Source organism: Miscanthus floridulus, chromosome 2, assembly GCF_019320115.1.
Source record: "Miscanthus floridulus cultivar M001 chromosome 2, ASM1932011v1, whole genome shotgun sequence".
NCBI lineage: Eukaryota > Viridiplantae > Streptophyta > Magnoliopsida > Poales > Poaceae > Miscanthus > Miscanthus floridulus.
In genome coordinates, this window is record NC_089581.1 from 172,649,442 (window position 1) to 172,666,253 (window position 16,812).

Consider the following 16,812-nt stretch of genomic DNA (forward strand, 5'->3'; position numbering starts at 1 on the left):
GTATAGGTGCTTGGCCGGGAAGGCGTGGTTTGGGCATGGCCCCTCAAGCATTTTCTCAAAGTGGTTCGGAGTGCCCTCCGCGGGCTTCCGGACACCTTTGCGGTCGGCAGCGGCCATGAGTGAGTTGTCGCGCCGTTGCTTCTTATTTTTCCCTTTGGCAGGGACGGTTGGAGGTGGCCTTCGCTGGCGTCCTCATCCCGCCTTGTCTTTCCGTCGGAGCGATCAAAGATGGCTCCGACCGCCTCCTCTCCAGAGGCGTGACTGGTGGCGATGTCCAGGAGTTCCTTGGTAGTTCGTGGGCCCCTGCGTCCTAGCTTGTGGACCAGGGATTCGCAGGTCATTCCGACAGAAAGGCTCCTATCACATCGGCGTCGGCGACATTCGGGAGCTCATTGCACTGTCGGGAGAAGCGCCTGGATGTACCCGCGGAGGGTTTCATCGGCCTTCTGACGGCAGTTCTTGAAGGTCCCATGGGTTTCCAGGGCGTTTGTACGTGCCCTAGAAATTACCCACGAAGATCTCAGTCAGATCCGCCCAACTCTGAATAGCATTGGACGGTAGGTGCTCCAGCCATGCTCGTGCCGAGTCAGCCAAGAACAGCGGGAGATTGCGAATAATGAAGTTATCATCACTCGCACCACTGGCCTGACATGCAAGCCGATAGTCTTCGAGCCAAAGCCCTGGGATTTGTTTCACCAGAATATTTAGGAATGTTCGTAGGCGGTCGATACCTTAGGGGGAACGCAGCGTTGAGGATGTGCCGGCCAAAGGCCTGAGGGCCTGGCAGGACAGGGCTTAGGCTTCGGTCCTCGTTGCTGTCGTAGCGCCCGCCATGTCGAGGATGATAGCCGCAGTGTGCTGCTTCTCCATCGTCGCCGTGGGCACGTCTTCGGGCGTCGATGATGCTGCGTACGTCATGGCCACGACTGAGGCGTTGATGTACTGGGACGACGGAGGGCTGCCCGCCGGCTGGCGGTGTTTGGTGTACGGATGCGTCCTTGGTGGGACTGCACTGAGGGCGCGCGCTGGCTGGTGTCGGGTTCGCGTCGTCGAGACAACGAACTTTCCGCCTGCTGTGCTGCTGCACGCTCGAGCAACGTGCGAATCTCCCGATAGGCGCGTCGATCCTCGGACGTCGCGGCCTCCGGAAGGCCATGTAGCAAGGCGGTCGCTGCGGCGATGTTCTGGCTGGCTCGGGCAAAGTGAGGAAAGGCCCCATCGTCGGTGAGGATCCTTTGATGTACGGTGCGGGCTGCGGCGCGCGCGCGCCCTCCGTCTTTGCGGCGTTCAATCTCGCGATTGATGTCCGCATATTCCCGTGCGAGCCCTTGCCCGGCCTCATCGATCTCTTGCTGACGAGCCCTTAGCTGCTCCATCCTCAGGTGAGGTGGGGCTGTCCTCTCTTCCCCGGATCTGCTGTCAGGATTGTTTGTAGGGGTGGCCTCTTCCCTAGAGGCGCTTTCGACGTGACCCTCGGGGGTCTGCGTCATGTAGCATTCCTGGGAAGGGTGGTGGCTCCCCCTACTAGAATCAGAGCTGGAGAGCGATACAGGCTCCTCGTTGAGGAGCTCGTAGAGGGTCTCCGTATCCCGCTCAATCGCCCCTACGAACTCGATGTCCGTGGGTGATTGAACCACACGTAGCGCCAAAAGGCGGCCAGCGGTCGCCGCAGCGTTGCGGAGACCGAACGGAAACGCTGTCGGGGCGCTCCATACGGACCCTTCCGGACACATGGTGGCATTGTGAGAGGCCTCCTTGGGTGACGGGAATCCCTGGGAGTTGCCCGGTGGGCCCTCAAGCCTGAGACTGGCTGAGGTTGATGGAAGGGGGAGATGGAGCGGCTGAGTGAGTCAGCGCCTAGCTCTCCTCCTAATGTGATGATGAAATCTAGGTCGCCGAAATGCACGTGTGCGCCCGAGGCCCAGGTGATTGCGTGGGTGGCCATCCGAGACCTGATTTGGAACGCGCAAAGCCCCTACCTGGCGTGCCAACTGTCGGTGTTTCGTACAAGCACCGGCAAGTAAATTTATAGTAATGCGTGTTAGGCTCGGATGGTGCGCTAAAGGACACAGGATTTATACTGGTTCGGGCGGAACGTCCCTACGTCCAGTTTGTTGCTGCTTGTGTTATTAGCACCGTGAACGGTCTGTAGTAAGGGATACAAACTGCCGAGAGAGGGACTGGTCCCAAGTCTCTGATGGAAGGATTGAAAGGTGGTCAAGAGCTTCGTAGCTGCTTGAATGTGTGTATGAGTGCGTTCTATTGTTCGGTCCTCTTTTTTCCGTCCCCCTTGATGGAGGAAGCGCATCCCCTTTTATAGATGAAGGGGCCGGCTTTACAAGGGTGAGGACTCCAGGATGCGTATTCTACTTAGTCTTGTGGCTCACGTCTACCTGATCAGGTCCTCCATTCTGATGAGTGCGAAGGAAGATAAGTGCTTACAATATTGTCGATGCCTCTGTAGGATGTCAGGTTAGTCACAGAGCGCTGCCCCGCGCAGGGTATGGGCTGTAGTACAGTGGTTTTGACTTATGAGCCTCTCCCAGCCTTGCTCCATGCGCCTTCTGGTTCCCACGATTCCTTGTTGGGAGAATTTGGGGTCGGGGTCCGGTGTAGCGCCGTGGCCAAGGCCTTCCGACTGGGAGGACCTGAGGGGTCAGGAAGCGGGCACCGCCCCCTTGGGTCCACAGTGTGGTGACGGAATATCCGTCGTCCATGGAGATAGCAAATCCTTTCCTAGAGCATAGCGGTTGTCATATATCTTCGTTGGGTTCCATGTCCCAGAGCTGAAGGCGGCGCCTACAACTCTACAGGGTGACGTGCATGCACTTGTTATACCTTTTGGGCTCTGCGGCGCCCAGAAGGGTCTAAAGCATCAGTCCTGTCGTTCCCTGGTAGTCCTTTTCCTGCCAGGGCGCAGGGTATGGTCGTTGGAGCCATGGTTGACCCAAACATCTTGTCTCGTCCTGTACCCATCATTATGAGGGATAGATATCGATCAGGGCGAGGCTCGTTCTAGGCCATCGGGTGAGACGGAAACCATTCCCTATCTCTTGGGCGAGACTAACCCCGTCCCTCCGGGATCGGGCGAGGCGGAATCCATCCCTTAGCCTTCGGGCGAGACCGAGCCCGCCCTATAGGCGTCGAGCGAGACGGAGATTAGCCTTGAGCCTTTGGGCGAGGCAGGGTTATCCCACAAAGGCGTTGGGTGAGGCTGACCCCGCCCCTCCGGGATCGGGCAGAGACAGAATCCATCCCTCAGCCCTCGGGCGAGACTGAGCCCGCCCTCAAGGCGTCGGGCGAGACGGAGTTTATCCCTCAGCCCTCGGGCGAGACCGAACCCGCCCTCAAGGCGTCGGGCGAGACGGAGTTTAATCCTCCGGCCCTCGGGCGAGACTGAGCCCGCCCCAAAGGTGTTGGGCGAGGCAGAACTGAACTCCTGTCACTCGAACAAGGGTTGACATGACGCCCTTATGCGTCCAGAAGTTTTTCACGTTTGGTGGTTATTGGTTCCACCTTCTAGGGTACCCTGGTATTAGGTCCCCGACAAGAAGCAAATAGTTTAACTCACACACATGAGTTCAAATACAAGTACCAACTTGTCGATCATATCCCACAAACACATTTGGATAAGATAAACAGAGATCATGCCCGTGATCTAGTCTTCGTCACCCGCTGGGTGGAGACAATACTTACAGAAGCCCTGATAAAGAAGGTTATCTACAACAAGAGGGAATAAACCCTGAGTATAAGGATATACTCAGCTAGACTTACCCATTGGAAACCAAAATAATTGACACCAAGGATCATGCATAGCTTAATTTAGTGGATCTGGCTGACACTTTCTTTTTACGGAAAAGCATAAGTAATAATGATCAACTCTTAACCTGAACTAGCAGTGACTTTTAGCCATTAACCTATCATCTATATTAGCACCTATACTAAGCAATCACTTGATTAAGATGCAAAGATTATTAACCATAGCAGGTATAAACTGTGGTAATATTATCATCATTCTCCATTTAACCATGTCTTTAAATTAAGTGAATCTACGTTGCCGCTGCTCAGTCAAGTCCTCACTATCCAGAAGAGACGGCAATTTAAATCGATTCCTATCCAGCTGGAGGGGTATTCCTAATACAAACCCTGCTTCCCCCATTAGGGTCGCAAACAAGTAACCTTTGGTATAATTCAGGAGTTGCGAGTCCGATCAGTGTCGCAAAATCAGAGAACCACTCTGCCATGAGTGCTCGGTGACTAAATCTGCCCTTGGGCTTATGCCAATGGCTCTCTGCACATCCTTACTACCATCCAGATTGTGACCAACTGCTCGCATCCCCAATCTAAATTGAGCTACTAGGCTTCATGGTCAGAACGAGTTATCCGACCAACTAAATGTTAGGCTGCATTCAACATGACATAAGGACGTACAGCGTATCGGTCCTTAAATGACTCAGACAGAGTCACTATGTCCAAACCTACACAAGACTCCACCCGATCTTAATTCATTATTAACATGGTTCTTTTCCACGATAGCAAATATAGCCAACCGTGACCCACCTCATCCTAAAGCTCGTAGGTGATAGGAAATCATCTGACTTCTACCGCACTAAGCATGGCTAAGCATTTAATCTGTTCCTGATCTTAAATAGGATTCAAGTACGATATCTGGACAAGGATAGATATATAATGCAATAATTGGTTCCAACCAATTCCTATACTTAATGCATCATCAACGATAAAAGATACTCAAGATATTTGTAAAAACATGGGAGACTTAATATGCTCCGGGGCTTGTCTTTCAGGAAAGAGGATGTGATGAGGACATGACACCATCGGATACGACCATTGTTTATAAGGTGAGCTCGTTCCTACATTTGCATAGTGATTTTTGGTACAATTCACTTGGTTTCACATGTACATGTCGTTATTTGAATGTAGGTACAAATATGTCTCAACGTGCAAATTTATCAAAGTTGACTTTTCGGTTCATCAGCAGCTCGACAGTGCATCATTGGGAAGGCCATAACTCAGCCATTTGGAGTGTGATTGAGGTCAATGAGCACTTGATGGAAAGCTTGTTTGATAAGATTTCAAATAGATCTGGTCTCATCTCAATATCATGTCAGCAAGGCCTCAAAACCATCAAGATATTCTATCATTGTTTCTGCTGGGAGCTACACTGTCGTTATGGGCTTTTTATTCATCCTTGGGACCCTGGCCCAAGTGGGAGCACACCCCAAGGACTTAGAGAACCCACCAAGAAAGCCCTTGGATGTCCTCATCCTTGGCCACCACCTTAGGAGGCCAGCAAGGACATCCAAGCCAAGCCGGAGGCCCAGTCCAACTTGAGTTCGAGTCCATCTCGGGCTCCAGGACCAGCGTGTAGTAAAATGGACGTCCAGGTCGCATATGAACTCCATTTTTGATGATCCACATATGGATGGAAAGATAATTTCATAAGGAAACCAATGGAAGTGGTCCCACATCAAAATTCCATCATAATAAATGGGAATCATCAAAATAAGTTGACGTCCAGAATCTGTCATGGCGCTGTGTCGTCGTCTTTTGGGCCGTTGGGCCTTGTAACATGTTGGAACACCTTTAGGGCGTGAAGAGGGATCCTTGGATGTCCCTTAGGCTATATAATCAGTAGCCGCCACCTACATTAGGTTTTGGGTTTTGCTTAGATTATTCTGTCAAGAACAGTTTCGCCGTTCATCAGTTTGTGAGACCCCAACTTTGAGAGATTAACCATTCATCTGCAATTTGGTTGCGTTCACCTACATTAGGTTTTGGGTTTTGCTTAGATTATTCTATCAAGAATAGTTTCACCGTTCATCAGTTTGTGAGACCCCAACTTCGAGAGATTAACCATTCATCTGCAATTTGGTTGCGTTCTTTCTTGTTCTTGCTTGTGTTCTTCATTGCGCAGACAGGGATTAGTCTTCTTGGCGAGGTCAACCTGGTCCATGACTTGGTTGATAACCAGAGGAGTTGTGGTGCTAAGATTACAGGGTTCGATCTTTCGATCTAAAGCCAGATCGGTGTGTTATTCTCTGCCACAACGATAGTTACCTGTACCTGATAGAAGATCGGGATCCCCGTCCCCATTAGGATGGGCGGTGGTTAGGGCACTCGGGCAACTCCTTCTCGGTGGCTGCTTCATCGGTTGCCTGAACCTCGGGCTCCTCCTCCTGGCTCGCTCCCTCGAACTCTAGAAGCATCACTCCCTCCGGCACACCTATTGCATGTATGCACAAGATAAAATATCATGGATGCACATGAATGAAGTTAGGGATGCTCGGGGAATGCACATGCTCACTGCAGTCCGCATATTCTAACTTAAGCTCTATTCAAATCACTTTAACATAGCAGAAGCAAATGTCACTAATCGACCAAAGAAAGTCCAATCATCAAAATTACCTCCAAAGCACAATTCTCATGAGTGGAATTGGCAAGGAGACAGATCTTACGCATCAGCAACATATTCTCCTTTTGAGCAACCAATTCCCATGTCATATGGACCATAGCCCGCATATTTTTATCCTTATTCATCTTGGGGCTGGTTTGATCAAGAGACACATGTTCCATCATATTTTAGGCCATAATATGTATAATATGTAGCTCCTAGACATTTAGAGAGATCATCATCTTATAAAGACAGTTTTGATCAAAATTGGTCTAGAGCTCAACCAAAGAAGAAAGCGGTAAAGCAAGTTTATCGCATGAAGTATGATGGCCGAAAGAAGAAAAGTTTAGATCTAAATTCAACTATTGAAAAGCTGATTACATTGCTGAAAAATCTGGCTATTGATGGCAAAGAAGTGGGAAAGTCATCTATTGATATTCTAGGTTGCCAAATCTGAACAAAAGAAGGTGAGAGTGCCCAAAATCAAGAAAGATTTGCCGCTGTCCAAAACAGAAATAAAATCGATATGCTCAATTGATTTACCAAGGTGGCAAGAAAAGAAGTTATAGAAGCTTAGTGCAGAGAAGCTAAAAGAAAAAGGCTTAGCATGGGTTCCTAAAGGAAGAATTCAATCTCAAAAGAATGATGCTCAAGTGGTGCAATAAAGCAAAGGAGAGAAGAAGATTCAAGAAGCAATTGCTAAATTGGAGCTTTGCACCAAATCATCAATGTTACTAGTCATGGCATCATCCATATTCTCTGCCTATGCTTATGTCGAATTCTTCTCCTGGTATGCATGGTCCCTCAGCTCCTTTTTTGATCATTGGTTTGGATCTTTATGTTATGGAGGGTTACCAAATTATTTTACTTATCGATGATCAAGAGCTAGAATATTTATTTTGGTTATGCATACTTTTGTGGATGAATTCATATGGTTGATATTTTGATGTCGCCCTTAGTGTAAAACTATAGCCGATGAATGCTTGCAACCATCGTGCTATTAGAAAGACCCTCATGGAATTTACTTTGATGGCTTTCAGGCCCAGGGGCATAATATATACATTTTGATTTACTTCATTGATGTGAAAATATGATTAATCGGTTTGCAAATAAGGCCAAGGTGTTGGCATAATCATTCTTTCTCACAATGGTGCTATTTGAGATATCAAGCCGATTAAAATTATGATTGCACCAACATTTAAGCCGAATGTGAAGTTTTCTTATTTGGCTTGGCCATATTGCAATCCATGGGGTATGACATTTTGAAGCCTTTGGTGATTCCTTGCTAGTGGCACATCAAGTAGTTGGTGAGTTTCAATGCTTAGAAAGACTACTTAATGCTCATCTTGATATGTGCCTTGATATTGTTGCTTCTTTTGTCGAATTTTGAATTAGGCATATTCCAAGGCAAGAGAATTTTAAGGTCAACATGTTACTTTAATAAGCATCTGGCTTTAATGTTGGTGGGCGTAATTTTCACATCAAAGAAAGGCCGATGCAAGAAAACTTTGTTGTTCTTTGTGTAGGAGCAACAGAGTGGCTGAGCAGATTCCCCAAGTTGGCTAAGCCGAGTCTCCTCTAGCTCGCTGGGTTGGCTCGCTGAGGATTTACCAAATTAGCCCAACTTGATTTCCAGCAATGACACGGCCGATTTGGGTGATTAGAGAACACTTATATTGCGATATTCACATGAAACATGATCCAAAATCAAAGTTGATAAATGTTCGATGAAGTGCAGAGTTTGTTTTGCACCATGAGCCATACCAAAAAATTGCTGAAAAATTGTTGCTGAGGTGTTTGGGATCTGATCAAGCAAAGATGGTTATGGGAAAAATCTATAGACTTTGATCAAGCTCATCAAGAAGAAGATTAGGGATAATCCAAGGAAATGGCCTAAAGTTTAGTTTAAGGCTCTATGGACATATTGTATATTTGGAATGGTGCTAGGTGTAGAAAACCATACCACCAAATGAATGAGGAGCAACTGGTTTGGCATGAGGTCACCAAGTTGAGAAGGTCCTTATAGAGTGATCAAAGTGATATTTGGCAATTCATATCAGCTGGAGATGTTGCAAGGTTATAGTCTCCCAAAAGCAATTAACGGGAGGTGCTTGAAAAGGTACTTTCCAAGTGTTTGGTAAAAAGCCTAAAGTGCTCTCCAAACAATGGTCAATACATGTATCGCCCTTAGAACAAATATGGCCAATAAATACATCGCCCTTAGATACTAGATAGCCGATGAGTTGAGTATCGCTGCTACTTAGTGCTTCAATTATGTATATATGAGAAGATGATGGAAAAGCTGAGGATATTACTCTGGATAAGTTCGAGACAGCAAACAGAAAGCATTGTTGAATTTTCTGCAAAAAACAGCAGCAATGGGATAGTTTTGGCTTTGAAGGTGCTTTTTAGTACGCAAGCTTTACTAAAAGCAGGGGACATGTGTTGACACCCAAAATTGTTCAGAGTGCATAATTGACATCATCATCATGTTTCTGTCCTCAAGACGACATGAAAACACACTTGGATCATCGCATTTGGCGCTTGGGCGAAGAAAATGACTTTTTGGGTGATGAACTAGCCAAGTCGGCTAAGCCGATTTGACCAACTTCCTTAAATGCAAGAATGAACTTCACCATTGCATTCCTCTTGTTGAGCTGATCGAAAAACATATATGGATCATCTTGTTTGGAGTTCGAATGAATTAATTATGAATTTTGAAAGCTTTTCAGTGAAATTTCCAGCAACTAGTCGGCTTAGCCGAGTCACCCTGTTGGATAAGTCGACTCCCCCTATTTTCAGCCCCAAAACAGCATCCCAGGCCCATGGAAGTCGGCTAAGCCAACTTTTCTATTGTTTTTGAGCCAGTTTAACCCCCAAGTCAGTTTTGGATCTTTTTTGGACGTGGGAAACTTAGAGATTGTGATTTTGACTTGTTTCCTACTAGAATAAGACCACCCCTCTATATATACGAGAGGATCATGGCCTATTGAGTTTCTAACTATCCAAACGTCATATAAACCAATCTACAAAATCCCTTTTACCCTCTTCTCTAACCTACATGTTGTTCATCCTTTGATCCACGACCAAGGATGGCGCCCTAGGCTTGTCGGTCGACCTAGGGCAACCTGACGACGTCCTTGCCCTAACGGGGTCCCTCCCGAGCGAGAGGTTCAATGGTTTCTTTGCTAGTTTGCCTAAAAACTAGCTGGTTCTTCATCACGCAAGCACGTTGGTTATCCTTTGGTGGTTTGCTAGTAAACCTCTCTGTTCTTTACCATGAAAGAGTGTCATCCTTGCTGCGTTCTTCGATCCATAGCGGCCCGGGCATTCAAGGCCCTGCTGGCGTGTGATTCGGACCACCTTCAATGTCAACACATCTTAAACATGCTCGAGAGTGTGGCTTAATAAACACCATATTGGTGTTAATTTAAGTATTTTATAAGTCCTAAAGGTTTAGTATGGGAAAAAAATAATAGTGTTTTTGCCAAGGACGTTCCGTCGCACGTGCTCGAGTCAAGAGTACGGCTTGGCCTTGTTTCGATGGGCTCGAATGGATTAGGTTAGGGGTCAGATGCCTCAGCTCAGCCCACACGGTGGCGGTGTGGACTATGGAGTGGATAAGAACGAGCAAGCGATGCATGCCAGGCCAATGTCTCAGAGCCGAGACAGCGACCTGGTAGGCCAAAACATGCTTAACTCTAGTTGTAAGCATCTGATCAGAAAAACGGCATCTGATCTATTGTAAGCGAGCCATGCATGCATACATACATAATACATACGAAGCATATCATATATCAAATGAAAGCTGGCACGAAGATGATTGGGCGCCAGCTAGTTGAACTCACAAATTGGCAGTACTTAATTGGAAGCACTCGGTACCAAAAGAAAAAGGGCAAGGTAGTGGCAACCAGGCAGGCGAGAATAGATCTAGTCTAGAGTACAGCAGCAGGCTAGACCATCTGGCTGTAACTGCAATGCATATGAGACTAAGACCCATCAGAAGACCCAAATCTCTACATCTATCTATCTACAAGTAAAATATTCATAACTATTCCGTTCACCACAACAAAGCGGCTCACTCCATGCATGCCCAGTACGATACCAAAGCCGCTCACTCTAATAAAAAAAGAAAAAAAAAGAAACACATGATCATAACGTGAGCCCTACCCGTTGATCCCACCGGCCACCGCCTACTGGACCCACCAGACCGAGCCGATCATGAGCGTCAAGAGCCTCGCCGCGTCTCCCTTCTCAGGGCAGCCGCTATTGGCCCGGCTAGTCCACATCCACGAGGCCTAGTTCCTGAGGCGCCAGTCGCCATCGTTCCATGCATCCCAGCTAGGCCATGCGGACATGACGCTGCCCCTCCTAGCTACCTAGCACCGACATCCTTCCTCTCCTAGCGGCTGTGGAAGCTTCATGTAGCAACCGAGTAGACTAGCATGGCCCTCACAGTGGCGGTGCACGCTCCACCTACTGCTTGCCGTTGTCGCCGCAGCCCGCCCGGTCATGGGGCTAGGGTTGCGCAGGGCGACGGTGGCATCTCGGCGTGGTCGAGAGCCCCTAGGGTGATGTCTGCACATGTGAGATTTGTGGAGGGAGAGAGACCAGGTAGATGCTCCTTTGCTCAGCGGTGGTGGCGGCAAGGGGAGCCATCGATTGCCAACCTGCTTCTACCACCGTCTCGCCTACATCTCCAAAATCTGAATCTCCACCAAGGATTGGTGAGAGGTATGGTTTACTAGCTTCTGGATTGTATTCCTGAATTCTGGATGTCTGATGGCCTATTCCTGTGTTTTCCTGGAGATTGCTGGTCCTCTATTGCCTCAATGATCGGATCTGTGTTCTTGAGTTTGTATTTGCCATCCAGTCCGCTGTGGTATTTGTCTGCGAAAACGCAGCACGAATCAAAAACAATGCGTGTTTCATGTTTCAGTCTTCGTTCGTTTTGGTGCGGATATATTTTCAGATGTGATTTATTCGATGCCTATTTTAGTTCTCTGGTTTTGGGACGGATGGAAATCACATCAGGTCTTGCTAATGTTTACTGCAAATTGAGTTGGTACTGGGTTATGCATTTGCAGGGCACAAAAATCATAGGCGCATCAAAGCCAAGCCTAACGCCCAGATGTTGCACATCTCTAGCACAACAAGCTCAGTCAACGTGTCCTGAGGTCAAACTCTAGTGCACACACATCAGACCTTCTAGGTACTGGATGCGTTCTTGCCATTACGCTGTTGGATGGCGAGACTCCCTAATTTCCAAAGTCTACAACAAATCAAGGTGAGGGCACTCGACATAATAGGCTGAATGCAATGATAACCATGCATAGGACCTGCTTGACCAAATGTCTCAATGATCTAAGGCTTATCTCAATGAAGGATTTAGTATTTGCCTGACTACTAAGAAATGCTGATAGTGCTGTTATCACACTGCTGGAGCTACATAACTGCAAGAACTCTTAACTTCCATTTGATATTTTTCACCTCATAGGAGGAATGAATTTTTCATTGAAAATTTGTATTGTTCAAAGGCAACAATGAACTTGCAGATGACGAAGCCAACAGAGGTCGCTATGCAGTCCAAGAACAATGAACTTGCTAATGTTGCTAGCTTGCTTGAGAATCTCCAGCAGCTTAGCATGAACAACTCCTCCTCCTCCATAGCCGCCGCCCCCTACCTCACAACAGGCATGTTACAACAATACTTGAGCTTATTGCTATTTTATATTTAAAAAAGTATACTCATGCATAATCCAACACTTGATCCAAGGCTAGCTTTTGCTGAGCAAGTGATACACAAACATGTGTGCATCTGAATCCTTAACTGTCTCTGTTGGGTTCATAAACCCAAGGTCCCTCATAGACCAGCTTTCCAACAAAGACTCGGCCCAAACACACAAACACGCAATTCGTTGGCCGGCCCAAGTATCTGAATGATAGGCCAGAAGGGCAATCCAATCATCGACTAGAAGGCCTGCCCGAGGAGGAACGACACCCGCGCTTCTGACTTCGGCCCATCTCTCTGACTGGAGCGCTCGCTTTGGTCTCCAGCCCACCTCCGGATGGCCTCTCCGACCGAAAGGCCTGGCCAAAGCACTACTTCTGACTCCGACCCCCACATCTCCGACCAGGGGTACACAACCTTGCTTACTGCTCTTCTCTGACTGGCGCAATCAGAGCCGACTGGGACCAACCGACCAGGGATGCCCGCTCAGAAAGGACCAGGGGATGAATGGAGAAAGCAAGGCAAGGCACATAAGTCAAACCTCAATACCAGGGACCATAGTCTATACACCTATAGAAATAGTACTCTATAACCTCCCTGACATAGACAGTGTTGTAGGTGCCAATTTTTCCATATAGTATTGTGGGCGTCATTAACTCCCATACGGTGAGGCTCCCCCACATGCCTCTAGGCATCGACAGTGTTGTGGGCACTGACATTTATCGTACCGAGTGAATATGGTGAAACCCCTCACATGCCTCTAGGAACCAATAGTATAGCAGGTACCGACATCTGCCATACCCGAACAAAACGATGTAGCCTCCCACTTGCATCCGATGTCCAACAGTGTTGTGGGCGCCTACCATCATCCAATACTCGCCAGCATGAGCAATAAGGTTTAGAAGCATACGTACTCTCTCCCTCTCACTTGTAAGGCCATTCTCTTCATCTATAAAAGCGGATGCGCTCTCACCCAACATTCAGGTTCAGTCAAGTAACACCAGATTCATTAGATCGATCAAGTTTACTAGTTCACAACCACAGAACTGCCAGGTTCGAACCTCAAGCACACGCTTGAACACTTACCTCATAGCGGAGCTCCTGTCGCTCTTAGTCCTTCCGACTAAACCTCTTGTACTCCCCATTTTTCTCCTTCTTGTTTGTAATCCCACTGCAAACTTCGAGCACCTGGGCTCAAGAATAAAGTCATCGATCGACTCAAACTGGACGTAGGGCACATTGCCTGAACCATTATAAACCCTATGTCATTGAGTGTTAGGCCACCTTCGATCACAACGTACGACAAAACTATAAATATTTACTTGTTGGTCACTTTCTGCACCAACAGTTGGAGCCATCCGTGGGGAAGACGTATGTTCAACACTTTTTGGTCATCGGATGGCCCACTTTTCCGCCACCTTTGCCATGGTGGACTCAAGCAATACGACTCGCTTTGGCTCACTAGAGTTTCCCGTCCTCCCACTGGTTGGGATGTGGGTTCCACCCATCTTTGAGCCATCCCAGGCCTTCCTCTTTGGAAGCCTGGACTTCGTCGCTGATCGGCTCGGCATACTACACCTCCGTGAGGAGGCACTCGTTTTGGCACCTGTTGGAGGGGCGTCCTCCATCAGCTCTGGGACACATGATGATTTCAACAATGAGGCATCTGCCCTTCATTCTGAGCAAACTCTCTACTCAAACCCCGCTGTGAGTAATGTACATGCTGTTATTTACTTTCTATTTTCTATCTTCCGCCAATTACCCGGAGGGACCCCTTTATCCCCATCGCGACCACCATACGACTAGTTCCCCTATGGCCTCATGTCTCCCATGGACGCGTATGCCCGGGGGCTCCAAAGGATGTCGATGCTGCCCCCTCTCATGTCTGAATTCATGGGGATGGCGAGCTATGCTCCCACTTGTTTCCTTGACCTCATGGATGATGATGTTGAGAGTGACGGCTCCAGCATTGGCGATGTGGCACCTAACCACCATTCATCCAAGGAGTGCGCTATGGCAGATGCTCTGGGACAGCCATTGGTGGTAACTGAGTCCTTGCAGACTCACGCCTCTTTGGATCGTCATGCGGAGACCCCCGAGCTCATACGGGAGCATGGTGTGGAACCACAACAACAGTGGCTGCACTAGCCACCGACTGTGCTAGCGTGCTCAACGCACCACATTGCACCCTGTATGCATAGACCGGTGAGCGGCGCCCAGGGTCGCGCCCGTTGGGTCTAGCGCAACACCATGGATAGGGGGAATGATCCCCCATAGTTTGTTTAGGCCAATCAAAACATTGCCGCTGTAGCAATGCTTTTGCATGGCCTGCCCGAGCTGAATGACCCTCCGAAACAGGTGATCCACTAGAACCTCTAGGCACTAGTGGAGACTATCGCCGTTCAACAAGCGGAGAGCTCCATATCACGACACCAACTCACGGCCTCACTCCCCACTAGGGGAACGGGGATGCAATAGATGAGTCGCTCCACCTGCTCACCACTAGAACTGCCAAGCATGGCATAAGAGGCTGCATTGGCGCCTCATCTTGACTTGATGACCGCTCTGCACCAACCGCCTGAATATGCGCGACTCAGGCCGAGCCGAGACTCACGCAACAGCGACTGGAGTCCTAGCCCTGATGGTTTAGGACCACGGACCTTTGTCCAACACCTCTAGCGAGCACTGCTCCTGCCACGCTCCAATAGAGGCCAAGGCAAAGGTAAGACCAAGTGCTAGGATCAAGACGAGGGCCCCTCCACATAGAAGGGAAAAATAGAAAGATCACCGCTGACCGACCAACTCCGCGTTGGTCGCCACGACTGATCACACGGGCAAGCAGCCCCAACAGGACCCTCTAGGCCACTTCCATGAGCTCATGGAGTGCCTGTGCACCAACCACGCCTACCCTGTCAAACACTTCTACAAGGATTGTGAGCTCCTCAAGTGCCTCCTACGATAGGCCGGTGGGCCAAAGGCGGAAAAAGGCAAAGAAGCAGCGGCCAAGAAAGGGGGTGTAGCGGGCAAGGATCCAGACGACTGAAGGTTGAAATGATATGACCGGACGCCTATCGACTGAAGGACAACAACGACAACATTCTCACTGAATGCTTGGAACAACTATGTCATTTTTCTTCCCCTAAATTTCAGTCTTACCATTGTTTACTTAGCGTTTGCTCCTATAAGAGCACCCCGACCCGAACACTTTTTGGCCCGGGTCACTCGGGGGCTCCACGAGGGTACACTACTACCTCTCTTTTTTGTTTACTATTATATAATAAAACTCCTTCCTACCCAAACAAAAGGGTAGTTCATTCCTTTAATTTGCCTTATGTAGCTTTGCTTTAAAACATTTCGACTAATCGCACCCCGCATTTTCCTACGGTTACGAGCAGCTGAGCCTCGCAGGCCACACCCCGGGCTCCCAAGGTTGCAGTCTATGGGACGAACTGGCAAGTATGAGAAATAAAGAATAAAAAATAAAATTATGCTAAGGGAAAACTAAGGAACAAAAGGGACAAGCTTCCCCGAACAGAGTGACTCCATCACAAAAAATGAAACCGACTGTAGTCATTAAGTACACAAGAACGTTTACACGAGAACTCCCCCACGAACTTAATATTTTTACATCTACTAAACTTCTTATACTTTACAAACTATTAGGGCGGCTTGGCGGCATCTGCTGTCAGTACGACCGATGAAGGCGCGAGCTGCTCACTCCCCAGTGGGACCACATTTGGCTCGGCTGAAGATGGGACGACGTCCACTTCTGACCTAGGCTCCATGCCATCAGCAGGCTAGGTGACGTCCTCCTGACGCATGCTTTTGTCCATGTCTTCACGGTGGACATCCATCACCCACTGCGTAGCCTGCTCCGCCACCAACCTTGCGTGCGACAGCAATCTCTCCCCGAGCGATTAGATATCCTTCGTGCTCAAGCCATCGGCATACCCGCTGTAGATAGTGGCGAAGTCTAGGTTCGGGTGGTATGTTGCCACCGAAGTCAACACCCCTGACGCTCTGTAGAAAAGCCCGCTTGTGATAAGGGCCTAGACCTCATCTAGGACCTTCGCCAGCTAGACAACAGGCACACTAGTACTTGGCACTAACCCGAAGACATATGAGACGACAAGCTAGGCAACATTGTGGATCTAGTCAAGTTCCCCCTTGAGAGCATGTCGCTCTTCATGGGATTTGGCCAGCTCCTCTGCATTCTAACCAAAAGTCACCTTGACCATCTCCAGGTCCCGCTCCAATGACTTCACCTTTCTGCCCAGCTCTAGAAGAAGGGCGATAAGCTCAGAAATAGGCTGAAGGAACAAACCAACACGACAAAAAACAAAAAAGGTATGTACCGAGGTGGAAGTTCTTAAGGGTGGAGAATTCCTCCGCCTGCCGAGCCACCTACACACGCAGCCAAGCGCTCGCCTCCTCTGTCCCCATCACCCGGCCTCAAAGCATGAGCACTTCCTAGTTTGCCTTCGACCGTGCCTTTTGCTCTGACTCTAGGGCCCTTTGCGCCAACTCTAGGGTGTTCTGCTTCGACACCAAGGTGCTCCGCTCTGACTTAAGGGTCTCCAAGGATTTTTGGAGCACTGCCTCGGTGTCCACCAGGGATTTCTGCAACCCCGCCTCGATCTCTGCCTAGTGGGCCTTCACCGCCTCAAGA